Raw genomic sequence first — 15,072 nt, 5'->3', positions numbered from 1 at the left:
CTGGGTATTTTTCTAACTTGTTTAATATCAGTGTCACTCAATCTTCTAAGGGCTGAAACCTCCTCTATCTTATGGATATTTGAGTTGGCTGTGCCTGGACCAGAGTTCAGTGCATAATTAGCCTCCAATCAATATTTTTTGGACGGTAGCTGGCTTCTCTTCATTCTCAACAGCCTTCCTATTTCTGGGCATTTATGGTCTAAGTACAAAACTATTCCTATGAGACTTTATAGGTCCGCAGTATGTTTTATAATAAACATTTGATGGATTGAGATGTTCTCTTTTTTCGGTGCATGTAGACTCTTATGACCAGCAACAGCTGCTGTCTTTCTCTATAGACCCCTCAGCATCTCCTGGTGGAAGTGCCTCCACTCAGCCTTCCAGGCTTATCTAGCCCACCCTCTGAAGGCTGACCATTTATGATTCCCCCCCCCCCCCGTACTTTCCTACAGAGGGTGATGCCAATCCAAGACTTTCAGCTTAAAAAACGTCTTAGCCTTTTTGAATCTTATTTGGCTCTGGGACAAATGAGAAATTTTACCAGAACTTAAAAAAAAGAGGCAATTTCAGCTTGGTAGAACTTTGAAAACATGATTACAGAAAAGCAAATTTAAAATACAAACACTCTGTGAAAAGTTTTTTCGCACATCCTCGAATCAAAAAGTCAGGACAGGGCTCAGAGGAGTGAACAGTCTGATATGATTGCAGACAGGTTTGAACTGATGACAGCACTCCACCCTCCCCCATCAGCAGAAAGGGCCCAGACCGCCTCTGTAGGAAACAGAACCTCAGGGGGGCAAAGTCAGTGCTCTGACCTCAGATGCATTCCAAGGCCATTATACAAAAACTGATATGAGCTCTAGGATAAAGCACCCCCATCCCCTCAGGTCTTCACAAATTAACCTTTGAAAAACTCTTCAAAACTCAAACTGTCATTTAAAAAGGCATTAGGGAAGATGATGTAATGCAGAACAGACCTTACATAACTAGCACCTGAAGAGACGTGGGGCATAAAAAAAGGAAATGGAGACTCTCTTCCAGGCAAATGGAGACTCTCCCTCAGGCTCAAATGAATGGAGGTTATTTAATGTTTCAATGGGTGGGGAAGATCATATATACATCTGAATGTCTCAAGGAAAACAACTGATTCTCAAAATAAATTTTAATAGACTTTTTGCTACTAAATTTGCAATGATTTATCAAATAACTCACAGGGGGTACAGATTTGTGTCAAAGGACATACAAGCATTCTGAGCTCTAAGTGGTAGAAGGAAGCTGCTTTCAAGTATTTTAAGTTTTCCACCTGAAGGGGCAAAGACTAATTCAAACAATGGTAATATTATCAGGGAAGGGAGATTAGGGGTTGGCTAATCAGATAAGAAAATAGTAAATTCTTTAATGCAACATTGATTTGTATTTTCTCTGGCTGCAATTCTCATCAGCTTCCTCTAGGTGGAAACTGCAGATCTTTGTTTTAACAAATACAACTTAACTGAGCAAACCTAAGGCAAGTAGGACCCAGGGCCCTGGGAGGAGGGGATGCAGAGCTTCTCTCTTCCCCCATCTTCCTTGACAAACTCCAACCCTTCCAATTATCCCTGGTGTCTGAGCTGTTGGCTAATTTACTAAGACATCAATGAGTCCAGAATATCACAGAGATGACATCAAAGTCCTGTTCTAAGTTGAATGCATTTGTGAAAGCAGCTCTTTTGCCCCTTCCCTGTTCGCCCATTTCTGTCCCCCTCTGACCTTGAAAGAATCAAATTATAGGAATGAGATCACAAAGCAATTGAACTAACTCCTGATTTATGCTCTCCTGAGTGCACACCATGCCTTCCCCAACCTGCTGATTCTTTTCCTAGATTAAAAAAAAAAAAAAAAAAGTCAGAATGAAGAATTAAGAAAGAATGGCTAGCTCTCTACCTCCAAGAGCCCCCTTAGCGATCCTGCAGGCAGATCAGGGGTCAAGATGACCTCTGAAGAGTGAGTCAGCCAGTCTGCACGCGATGGAGATGATGCTGAACCCAGTGTCCTGCCTCGATGATTCACTGAGATCCTTCCCCCCAGCTGTCCCGTTAAAACTGTCACAGTTGAGCAGAATCTTCAGAGATGGTCTCTGGACACAAGCCCATCTTCTCCCCAGATTGCCAGCTTTTCTGATTAAAGCATCTTTCCTTTCTACTGACACTTGCCTCTCGAATCACTGGCTTTTGAGCAGCGAGCAGTCAGCCCTGAGTTGGGTAACATTTGGAACCTCTAACCAAATTGAGGGGGTTCTGTTGGCAGGAAAAGGATACCTCTTGAGCACGGGTGCATGTGGGCTGGTGTCCTTTGCTCCTAACAAGATCTCAGTGGTGACAGGGAAGAGGTGGTTCTGGCAAAGCCACTGGCCAAGCGCAGGAAGTCCCCTAACCTTGGAGACAATGACTGGACAAGTGGGTGGGGTAAAAGGCAATGGCTTGGTTTGGAATCTCTTCCCTAAGCACAGAAAGTGAACCATCGGCACAAACACACCCAGGTGCATGGGTGTCAGCAGCGACCCCATGTTGAAACAGCAGCAGCCCCCAAGCAGCAGGTTTCTGCAGCCTAGGCTCCGTGAGGCATTTGGAAACATGACTGACTTACACGGCTCTTCCCTGAAGCCTGCTTATCTGTGACTTCCTTGCCCAAAAGAGAAACAAACAGCATTCTCCGTGCTTATCTGAATACCATACAGTCCAGGAAATCCAGATCCCCATCTATTTATTCTGCCTTTTGTGGCTTCTGGTCACCCTCAACAAAAATAATAGCAGAAACAATGAGACACCAATGCCAAGCAGCATCTACGCTCGTGAATAGACAGAATCCCTTAGCATCTCCTTAATGTTTGTCTGCAAATATTAGCTATGCCTCCCCGGTTTAGGATGCTTGAGAAGGTTGAGCTGTGCTAACACAATTAATTTGCTCATTACATACATCTTCATCAGCAGGGGAAAGGTAAATTCCAGGCCAGCCGGGGATGGCATTAAAAATTCCAAGTGAGTGGGTTTTACAGCAATGATTATTGAATGTCTTTAAGAGGTTTTCTCTCTTCCGATGATGACCAATGACTATTTAATTCCTAGTCAATGTGCTATCCCATGTGCCCATGTCAACAATACTAACCTTTTAAAATCCCTCAACATTATCATACTATAGCTTTGGTTGAATATTTAGCCACTTCCAGCTAAGTTTCTGGCCATAGTTACAGGCTGTTAACATGCAAACCCAGTGATGCGTGAATGTTCCCTCGCCACAGAATCTTGTAAAGTTGGGGTCTCCCTACCCCTGGTTCTCCCCCACCCCCTTTAATCTCCCCTTAAATGTCTGTTGCTGTCTCTAGTCCAGAATTTGCACTTTGGGTCCTTGTGCAGAGGTCTGTGCTTCTCCCTGTGTGGGGAGGACACAGCTTCGACGTGTTAGGAGTATACCCATCCCCTTTCCCATCTCGAATGCTGCCTCCTCCAAGTAGGCTTCCTGGATATGCGAAATCCCAAGACCCTTTATATGTCTTCCCAATGCAATTTATCACCTTCTTCTTCTTTTTTTTTTTTTTTACATTTTTTTTAATTGAGTAATAGTCACTTTACAATGTTGTATCAAATTCCAGTGTAGAGCACAATTTCCCAGCTATATATGAACATATATATATTCACTGTCACTTTTTTTTTCGCTATGAGCTACCACAAGATCTATCACCTTCTTCTTGATACATACTGATTTGTATTCAAACCCAATTCCTCCAGTTCTCTTTAAGAGAGGGGAATGAGACTTCTTTGTGAGTCTAAACTCATCTCTTCCCTGGGCTGTAACAGGCATTCAGTCACAAAGCACTGCATTCTCATTACTGAAGAGCCCTGCCAAGGCAGGGCCACCTCTAGGGAGTACGGTCTATTTACCTTCACAGGCAAAATCCGAGGTCTCCCCACACGGAAGCTGAATCTCCTCCTGCAGCACCACAAACCAGAAATTCCATGGAGAGAAAATTATTTTCCACCTAGCATCAGAGTCTCCAAATGGCAATCATTATGGGAAATAGAAGGCAGTAGTATCTGCACATTTTATCACATGGTGCTCCTGGGACAAAAAAGAGATGTGGAAGATCAAGTAAGGACTGGCTACTTATGGGGGAAAAGAGATCAAAAAGGAACAGGTCAGAAATAAAGATGGAAGGGTCCAAAGTGAAGTGACTGATGTCATACTTTTTTCCGCAGGGCTAGCTCTACCAGTGACAGTAGCATCACTAGAAGATTACTGCCTCGAGACCAGTCCGTGTTGCTTCTCAACAGCCCCTGCACACAAGTTCTTGTGAGAGGGAGCTCATGTGGGGCACCAATCACGGTACCACCTCTCTAGGCTGTGGTCCCTCTACTGGGTTGCTCATCTCTGCAAAAAATCTGATATTCTTCAGCCTTTGGTTTGAATTCGTGAGACCTCCAGGAGTATATCTGATTTCAGTTACTAATTCCATCTTTCCATCCAAATTGAATTTCCAGACCCAATGTCACTAGGATGAGAATCCATTCCACATTAACTCTCCAAATGGTCATGAAGATAATTAGCAAATGAAACAATGGCATGTTTTAGGCACAGGGAGAAGATAACATGAATAAACAACCCAGACTCTACCTTGGCCTAAACTTCTCAAAGAGCCCAGTGGACTTGCTGTAACACGAGCGCATCAAAGACAGACAGACACACACTGACGTGCCAGAGAACAGGCAGAAGCAGGCATGAACTGGGTAACAGTATGTGCAAATGGCCAGCGAAACGCACAAGTATCCAATGAGTTTTCACAAATGAGGAGCAGATTATCTAAGCTACCTCAGGTTTTTCCTGCCAAGCAGATGCAAACGGCATCTTTAAACATTTTCCACTCTGTGTTTCTCCATCCATGGAAGGCTTTGATTTAAAAGCTGTAATGAGAAATGGAAGCTTCTCAAAGTTCAGTGACTCATTTCACTTTTGGACAAGTAGGGCAGAGACAAATAATTCTATTAAAATGTTCTCAGCAGCCCGCATGGCAGAAGCTAACCCATCTTCAACAGTGAATAATAGATTCACCTTAAAGTAATTAAATGTTACAGAGAAGCAAAACATAAGTGCAGATTTAAAACCTTTTGCTATCTTTACGGCTTCTAACTCCAATGATGTGGAAAGAGCACAGGCGTGGGGCAGGGCAGGGCTCTCAGCGGGTCACAGGTGAGCGTTGTCTGGCAATGACCCCCCTTGCAAAGCAGGGGAATCAGAGCACTCTGCGGCTTGCTTCCACCAGTGAACCTCTTTGACCACAGAGGAACTACTCTGCATCATCTTTCTCTCATGTCTCAAATGGAAATAATAATACCAGTTACAAGGATGTTGTGGAGAAAACAATGAAAAGACAAGATAAATGAGAAGATCTTTGAAAAACTAACACTAGACAGAAAACACCTTACTTAAAGGCAAGTTGCTGTTTATCCACAATTTACTTTTGCACGTAATAGCTGCTCAATTAACATCAGATGCTTCCGTTGGTGACCCCTGACCTCCTGGTTGCTAAATGCAGTGGATTCTTTACAGTCATCATCCAGCCCACCCCCCAGCTTTCTCAAGGCTTCTATCAGCCCTTTTCTGAAACACCTCTCTTGGTTCAACTTTTACTCTGTCACTTTCTTCCAATTCAAATCCAAATGGCAACTCCAGGCAAAGTCTTTCAGTGGCTTGTTGTCCGCTGGCTTTGGGCTGTCCCAGCTCTCCAGGAGTACTGTCCCTGGGTCATCTCCTCTGCTGCTATGTCTGTCCCTGCTCCCACACCTTGATCTCCATCGCCTCTAAACTCCAACTAGACATCAACAACTTTCTGGGTGTCTCCACCTGGGACCCCTTTCCTCATCACCTGCCTAAAATGGAACAATCATGTCTCCAGCCCCTGACCCTACAGGCATCACTGCTGGAGTCCACAGTCCCAATCGGTCCTTAGCTGCGAAGAACAGCAGTTTTCCACTCTTCTGTCACCCCCTGCTCTCATCAGCTGATTACAGGTCACCCAAGTTTGCCTTGGATGCATTTCCTGAATCATTCCAGCCACATACAAGGAAGATTCTTTTCATACCTTCACCAAATTACTGCAAATAAACCACTCTGCTGATTTCCATGACCTCCAGGCGTTTCTCCTTCTAATCCATCTTCCCCACCATTGCAAACTGATCTCTCTAAAGCTGAAATCTTGTCCTGCAGAATTTAACACTTCCCCTCACCCCAGTGGCTCTGCTTTGCCTCCAGGAGAAGCCAAACACTTTATGCACCTTGCCGGCATCCCACCACAGTGGGTGGAACTGACCAACAGAGACCCCAGCTCTAGAATCCATCCTCTCATTTGCACCGAGGCCACGCCTCTCAGGGACTGCTCCCTGCCAGTGACTAAGCATGATGGAAACACTAACACAGGTACAATTCTGGGAGACATGGGACTCCTGTGTTGGCTCAAGGGCTCCCCAGTGGCTCAGCTGAGCCTTCCTGAGAGTTCATGGCCGCCTAGGATGCTTCCAGCCAACCTCTTCTCTCTTTCCTTCCCGCTCAGACTTTACTTTCAGGCTTCTCCAGCTCCTTCCTAATGTCCTTTCACACAGGCATTTTCCTTTATAAAATCCTTGAGGGTTTCATGCTGCCTTGAGGTCTGCTTCTCAGGACACTCAGACTAACACACATCACAAACACGTATGTTTTTGTTCTGCAAATTCCTACTTGTACCATTGATTGCTGTCATGCGTTCTTACATTTTTCTATTCTCTCTGTTGTCAGCATTGTTCTCTTTCTAGACCAGTTCTTGCTCGCAGGTGGGCATCCCTTTCTTTTAGCTAAATTAGGCCCCTCTCCTTGGTAATCATCCAGCAGACCATGTACTGTTCTCTACTCCCTGCTGTAACCGCAGACCTGCCATGTTTCCACTGTTAGGATGTGAGCTCTTCAAAGGCAACAGTCACATCCACAGTCCATCCCTAGAGTCCAGTACAACACGTTACTAGACATTCACTGGCTGCTCTGTTCTCATGTTTAGATTTCTTCTGCTTTGCTATTGCTGTGTTTCAAAACTTCCAAAATTAATGGCTGAAAACGGCAACTGCTATATCAGGTTCATGAGTCTGTGGTCAGGAATGAAAGCAGAGGTTAGACGGTATGTCCTGGCTCTGCTCTGTGGTGTCTGGGGCTTCAGCTCGGCAGCTCCAGCAGCTGGAGGTGGCATGACTCACATGAGTGGGGTCCAGGTTCTATCTATCAGGCTGTAATGGCTCCTTTACGTGCAGGTCTAATGCCTGGACTGGGATGGCTGAAATACCTGGGTGCTGACCAACATCTCTCCCTCCCTCCCTCCCTCTCCATGTGGCCACCTTGGGCTTCTTCACAGCATGATAGCCTCCGAATGGTTGGGCTTCCTATGTGAGTGCCTTACACAGGAAGGAAAACAGGAGCAACCGGTAGATGCCGCAAAGAATCTTCTGGCCAAGTCTCAGAAGCCCTAGAACGCCCCTTCTGCTGGATTCTGTTGACCACAGTAGGCACAGGCCAGGGGCATGCAGAGGTAGAGGGGCACAGACACCTTCTGTTGATGGGGAAATGCATGCCCACACAGGGAGAGGAAGAACTGAAGGCGGTCCTCTTGCAGACAAGCTACCTCCAGAGTCCATCTTAAGTGACACTTGTCAGAGACACCTCCTTTCTCAGACATCCCACCTAAAGGACACAGTCCCCAATGGCTATTTTGTCACCGTGTTTATTCCCTTTGAAACACTCGTCCATCTGTGTGTCTAACTGCTTCCTGACCACCCCTGTGCTACAGTCTAAGCCCCACGGAGACAAGCTCACCGTTGTATCCCCAGCCCCTGACACAGGGCATGGGGAGGAATAGAGGCTAGTTTTTAAGTGCACACACAAGAAAGAGAGACTCTCTTGTTCAACAGAGCCTCCCAAACTAGACACGGTTTCTATATAACAAAGACTATGCCTTTTTGAACCCCAAAGACAACATAGGGTTCCCATAGCATCAATAACCCTTTGCTGAGCAATAGTAACAATCTGGGTCCTCACCCAGAACGTTCCTGGAGGCATTTTGGTGGAAGCCACCTTCTGCAGGAAAGGCCACTGGAGAAGATCGCAGGTGCTGAAGCTCACACCGCCCCCTGCTGGTCCCTTCCGATTTGCCATGAAGGGCCGCGGGCCAGTGAGCTCCCCACTGTGGTGGTTCATCCCCGAAGGCTCAGGGGAAGGGTCGAAGAGTGGACAGATGAAGGACAGTCGTCCTGGCACAAGTCACCCACCTCCTCTGAGCCAACTGTCTCTTCTCTAAAAGGTGGCTGTGAACCCAGGGAGTTGTACTCACAGAGATAATAGCAAAGAACTTGTTGAGAAGTCTAGGATGAGGGAGGTGTTCAGTTCATGGTATTCTCCTCATCTCTAAGGCCTGCAGTTATAAAGGAGCACTATCTCTAATTCTTGACAACCACACTTTAAATATTTCACATGCTTTCTATCTAAGCGAATCAATAACTTTTGTCTTGTACTTTCAAACAAAGAGGCCATGAAAGGACCCGGGAAAGGACCACAAGAAACACAGTGCTCCAGCTCTGTCTGAGATAACAGAAGTGAAAAATGTTTCCACTGAGACTTGCACTGGCTTGGACATGATTCATAACTGGCCCTCAGAGACAGCACAGTCACACTCTATCAGTACATTAAGGCCATCAGAACCAAGCAAGGCTGACCTCTGTTAATTTTCTAAACTGCACTGACAAATAAAGGTTACAGAGGAAGAACTGGTGTTTGTAAGCAAGCTGGTAAATCATAAACACTTGTGATATTTTAACTCTAGACACCATAGGAACAAAAAAAGTAACTACCAAGACGTAAGGCAAGTAAATAATGCTGTTCTCACTGGCCTGTCAGAAGGATATTAAGAAAGATATTTCAAATGCACGAAGAAAAATATATATTGCTCAAGCACCAATCAACTCTAGTTCCATCTGCTGAAGGAAGATTATCTGGTTTACAAATCACACGTGTCACTAGCTATTTTTCCCCTTCCACTATCAAGCTTTTGACCCATCCACAGAATAATGAAAAGTTGTGCCAAATAGGCACTAGATGAGATGAGAATTACAAAATGGAAATAGTTCCTTTTTGCACATAAGATTCTCTGGCCAGTTTGTGGATATGAGAAGAGAGTTGAAATATGTTGAGATTATGTTTAGTTTACGAGTTGTGCTTTCTCTCCCCTGTTTGTAGTGATAGCTGCAAATTACATTGCAAATAAAATATGTGGTATGAAAAAGCAGAATCCATTTAAAAGGAAATTATATAGAGAAAAGGAGAGAAGGGACACATAATTTGGGGGAGAGCAGAGTCTACAAGGCATGGAACTTGGTGTAAAATGATACTATTGTTTTAAAACATTCCTTTAGTTAGAGAATTCAAGTGTATCATTTTTGACTTTATTGAAACCAGGCAAAGACCTATCATTCTTCGGTTTAGGTAATAGTATAGACTTAGCAAACTTTTTTCTCTTACGGGCTAAATAGTAAATATTTTCCTATCCTGTTGTAGCATAAAAGCAGCCATAGGTGCTACGTAAATAAATGAGTGCAGCTATATTCTAATAAAACTTTATTTACGAAAACAGATGGTGGGCCAAATATGGCCCATTTGTGGTTACCTGCTGACCTGTGCAATAGAACATCATAAAGCTATGCTTCCCAAAACAGAGACAGCTCTAGAAGTAGGGGGAAAAACCCCCAAAAATCCATGTGCACAGCCTGAGGAAGGTAAGAAAAAGTCACTCAAAATAAAGTTTAGGTTTAGCCGCCCTTTTTAGTAGGCACGGAGGACAGACAGCTCTGTCCTGCTGTCCCCTCACAGTCACCCCCCCATCCCTACCCCTGGCACCCACTGATCTGTTCTCCATCACGACAGTTTGTCTTCTCGAGAATGTCAAATAAGTGGACTCATATAGGATGTAATTCTTTGAAACTGGCTTTCTCCCTCATGTAGGGTTCTGTCTTTAAAGTTCATCTAAGTTGTTGCATGTATCAATAGTTTGTTTCATTTTATTGCTGAGTAATAAACAATTGTATTCAAGTAGTTTTTTTTTTAATCCATGTACCTATTAAAGGATGTTTGAGTTGTTTCTAGAATTTTGACCATCACAAATAAAGCTGCTATGAACATTCGGGTACAGATTTTTGTGCAAGTGTAAGTTTTGGTTTCTCTGGGGTGGATACCAAGGACTGGTATTGCTGTGCTGTATACTAAATGTGTATTTCATTTTATACAAAACTGCTGATCCTGTTTCCACTAGAGAGGTTTTCTAATCATTGCATTATTATTTTTCCGTATTAGGCAATAACCTCCACCTGGTAAAGCTCCCACGTGCACTGGCTGAGGGACCCTCTTGAGCAAATTCTTCAGGTTCTAACAACCATCACCTCCTTTTGAAAATGGGGGTGACCATGGTTCTTATCTCACATGGTTCAGGTGAGTCAAGGAGAGGATGGTGCCGGAGCACTCAGGCCAGTGTCCACACTAGTGGCTCTCAACCACGGCCATTCCAACCCCAGGGACTGTGGCAACGCCTGGAGACATTTTCAGCTGTCACAACGGAGGGAGGTCCTCTGGGTATCTGGTGGGTGGAGACCAAGGATGCTGCTCAACATCCTACAATGCACAGGAGGCACCTCCAACTGAGAATTACCCAGGCCCAGTGTTGAGAAACCCTGGTCCACGCAGAAAACACTCAACAAATACCTCTATCATCATCACCATCATCCTTATTAATAGAAAGGATGTTTATTCAAACTCAGCACATTACTCAACTTACTCAAGAATTCTAGGCAAGTGAACCTCTCAAGAAGAATACTGACTTTAAAGGAAAAGAAGCAATTCCCTATTATCCTGAAACCAAGAAAGTGAATATGTAAGTAAAATTAATCATCACTGGTTTTAAAAATCTTAAGGAAATGATTAAAATCTCTTAAGGAAATGTTAATGTCCAAAGATTTTTCTGAAACTCCCCTGAGAACCCTGCATATGCCTAGAGTCCTAATATGACTACAAGCGGTGCTAAAAATAATAATAAAGAACAAATATTTCCACATTTTTCACCATAAAAAAAACTGTTTCAAATCTTAAAATACACTATAAAAGAAACATTGAGATGTTGCTAGGCATCCATTCAAATCAGCTCAGTTCAGAGGGACTTCACTTACGAGTTTGAGAGGACTGCTGCAGATCTGACCTAAGGTGAAGCTGGGATAACACAAGGAAAGGACCAAAATAGTTCTGTCACTGTGAATTAAAAAATGTCTGTTCACCTCAGATCCTTCTCCCCAGCTTATTCTCTTGGTACAAGTAAACAAGTAAACTATGTGACTCCATTTAGCTTGACCAGCATATAGCCTGATTCAGCTGCATGACTCTGGGCCTCCTACCCCCGTGGTCTCTTCATCTGCAAATAGACCCAAAGCACCATCCAGGCCCCTTCCAGGTCAGATGTGCTTTGGGGAGGTTCCATCACCAGTTGCTTGTAGGACAGCCCTTGGGAAGAGGCTGGGGAGAGGCTTCCAGCTCCTTCCACTTCTCCTCCAAGTCCCAGAGTAGCCTAGAGTACAAACCATCTCAGGGTTTAGCCAACCTGAGCTTCCCACGTAAATCAGGAGAGTGACTGGCAGAGCAGCGAGTGTGCGAGGAAGAACAGACATTGAATTTGTTTATTCAATGTTTTAACACGTTTAGAATTTATTCAAAGTGCATTGAGCAGCCCTTGAAAGAATGTTAACGTGATCTGATTTGCATTTATTGGTTTGCTTTGTTTTATTTTCTCCTGCTTTGTTGTCTGTGACAGCCTTATTAAGATATAATTCACATATCCATACAATTCACCCACTGAAAGTGTATAATTCGGTGGCTTTTAGCATATTCACAGAGCTGTGCAGCCCTTACCACAATCAATTTTAAAGCATTTCATCACAAAAAGAAATGCTGTACCCCTCCCTAGTCGGCTCACACCCCCTCACATCAAGTTTAGCTCTGGGGATAACCGACCAAAGTAAATTTCACAAATCCTTCCAGAGCTGTTCTCTAAGTCTGTTTTTCCTTTTTAATATGATTGACCATTTTTGTCTTCTGGTTTCTGACGGGCAACATTTACTTCAAGGTTAGGATTAGGTGAGGAAGGTACCTGGCCTCCAAAACAAAATCTAAGGCAGCGCTGAAGCACTCAGTCATCAAGAAAATTAACACTACAATACCATATTTAAAACTCAAAATGAATGTAAAAAGCTCCAGAATTTTAAGCTAGAATCCCCTAATCCTTTCGGTGATAAAATGTTAGGTATTAAAGCAGGTGCCAATCTATAAACCATAGTTTACCAACTTGATCTTTGAAAATCTTTGAAAAAATTTGAAAAAATTCTCTGGCAGAACTCAAGGGCAGAAGTGACACCAAACACACAGACTTGCTGCAGCGAAGGTTTTAAAAAGATCTTCGGGACAAGGTGAGTGGAGGGTTCGTAGAAGTTGCTGATACTAATTTATTAAGTTAGTAAAAATTATGAAGGAACATAAAAAGCAGAGTAATCTTAATAGGGCTCTACAACTGAGCCAGCTGATACAACGAAGCCCAGAAGGGAAACATTTCAGGAATAAAACCCAGAGGTACTCAGGAAAAACAGCCAATGATAAACGACCCTGAGAAACCATTAGTTTGGCAACAGTTGGTGGGAAAGTAAATTAGTGCAGCCACTATGGAAAAGTATATGGAATTTCCTTAAGAAAAATAAAACTAGAGTTACCATATGATCCAGCAATCCCACTCCCGGGCATATATCCAGAGAAAACTCTAACTTGAAAAGATACATGCACCCTAAGGTTCATAACAGCACTATTTGTAATAGCCAAGACATGGAAGCAACCTAAATGTCCAGCGACAGATGAATGGATAAAGAAGATATGATACATATATAAAATATAGTATATATACACATACGTATATAGTAGAATACTGCTCAGCCATAAAAAAGAATGAAATAATGCCATTTGCCACAACATGGATGAAACTAGAGATTACCGTAGTAAGTGAAGTAAGTCAGATAGAGAAAGACAAATATCATATGATACCACTTATATGTGGAATCTAAAATATGACACAAATGAACTTATTTACAAAACACAAACACACTCACAGACATAGAAGACAAACTTACGGTTATCAAAGGGGAAAGGGGGTTGGGGAGGTGTAAATTAGGAGTTTGGGATTAGCAGATACAAACTACTATGCATAAAATAGATTAACAACAAGATCTTAACTGTGTAACACAGGGAACTATATTAAGTATCTTGTAATAACCTATCATGAAAAAGTATATGAAAAAGAATATATGTATATGTATAACTGAATCACTATGCTGTACTGTACACCAGAAACACAACATTGTAAATCAATTATAATTTTTAAAAAACAGTATATCCTTAGGTAGAATGGTATATCATCACTAATTTCTATTTTTTTGAAGAATGTATAATGACCTGGGGAAATGCTAAGGACATAGTGATCAATGCACAAACTAGTGTTTACAATTCTATAAGTATATATGCATATGTCACGTTCAAAATATATGAACATACTGTTATCACTGGTTACCTCAGGGTGATAAGATTTTGGTGGTTTCTATTCTCCTCTTTTTGTCTTTAATTTCTAAATATTCTTCCTTGAACAGTTAACTGTTTTATAATTTAGAAGACACAAATATTCTGTGAAATATGCTATATATTAATCTGTCTAAAATAAAAATCAAAAACTGATTTTTACATGTTTCCTTCTCCTATAAAAACCATCCTAGGGTGGAAGGTATAGCTCAAGTGGTAGAGCACACGCTTACCATGCATAACGTCCTAGGTTCAATCCCCAGTACCTCCTCTAAAAATAATTAAACCTAATTAACCTCTCCACCACTGCCAAAATAAAATAATTAAATGGTGTAATAATAAATAAATAAAATATTTTTAAAACCATATATTTTAAATTATCAAGTGATGTTTTTCTCAGAGGAAGTGGCTGCAAAACATGGCCACTATCATGATTGTATTTTTGAATCTGAACTACCTCCTTCTTCCTGTGGTACCAATGGAAAAACACGAACTAGACAACATCCCTTCCCAACGGTCCAGATCCTCTTTGACCATGGGGTGACAAATGCTGGTACTACTTCGTGGATCTCTGAGAACATTAGTTTCTAAAACAACAACCACAAAGGACAGAAGTCTCCACTCCAAAGTGAACTCACGAGTCCAAGTCTAAGGCGTGACAAGCATCTTGAGGAGATGCTGGGATCTGTGACTGAGACTGGGAAGCACTGAGGACTGGAGGCTCGGTGAGGATGCTGGCCCTGACGGTACGTGTGCTGGCACAGCTCTCCGGACCTGATGGCCAGGTGAGAGGACAGAACGTTAGAGGGGACGGAAGCTCTCTGAGGGACAAGGCCACATTAGGGCAGAGGTGTGTCAGAGGTGCACGACAGGGCTCCAGCAGGTGGCAGTAAAAGCTAAATCAGGCATGCAAATTAGCTCAGGTCCACCAAGTCCAGGGCCCAGCAGGAAGGTGAACCATCTTGTCTTTGTCACTCTCAAGAGTCACATTCTTCCTTGTAGAAGCATCCATACATCTAAACCAGGAAAACAGAAAACGGCTTGGGATGACGTGAACAACAGTCAGGAACAAACTTCACTGCCAGGGGCAACACCCTGAGCTTTGCTATAATTCCTCAGAAGAGGGACAGATTGGTGGTTAACGTTTGCTTTGATCCTTTCATTGTTGCTTGGGAGGTTCTAAAGAACGGTTTCAGATACTTTGGGCTACTTGTCTCCGATGTGGATGCAAAAGCAGGCGAGCTTGAGCCACCACATGAAGAATTTCAGAGGAAGAATTTCCTGGAAAGGAAGGCAGTCAAACCCAGAGACACTCACTGCAGAGGCCAGAACGTCTCCTTCTGAAGCATAATGTGATGGAAAACCAGGCAGCCAGGAGGC

This window comes from Camelus dromedarius, chromosome X, assembly GCF_036321535.1.
Source record: "Camelus dromedarius isolate mCamDro1 chromosome X, mCamDro1.pat, whole genome shotgun sequence".
In the NCBI taxonomy this organism is placed as follows: domain Eukaryota; kingdom Metazoa; phylum Chordata; class Mammalia; order Artiodactyla; family Camelidae; genus Camelus; species Camelus dromedarius.
This window is presented reverse-complemented; position numbering follows the sequence as displayed.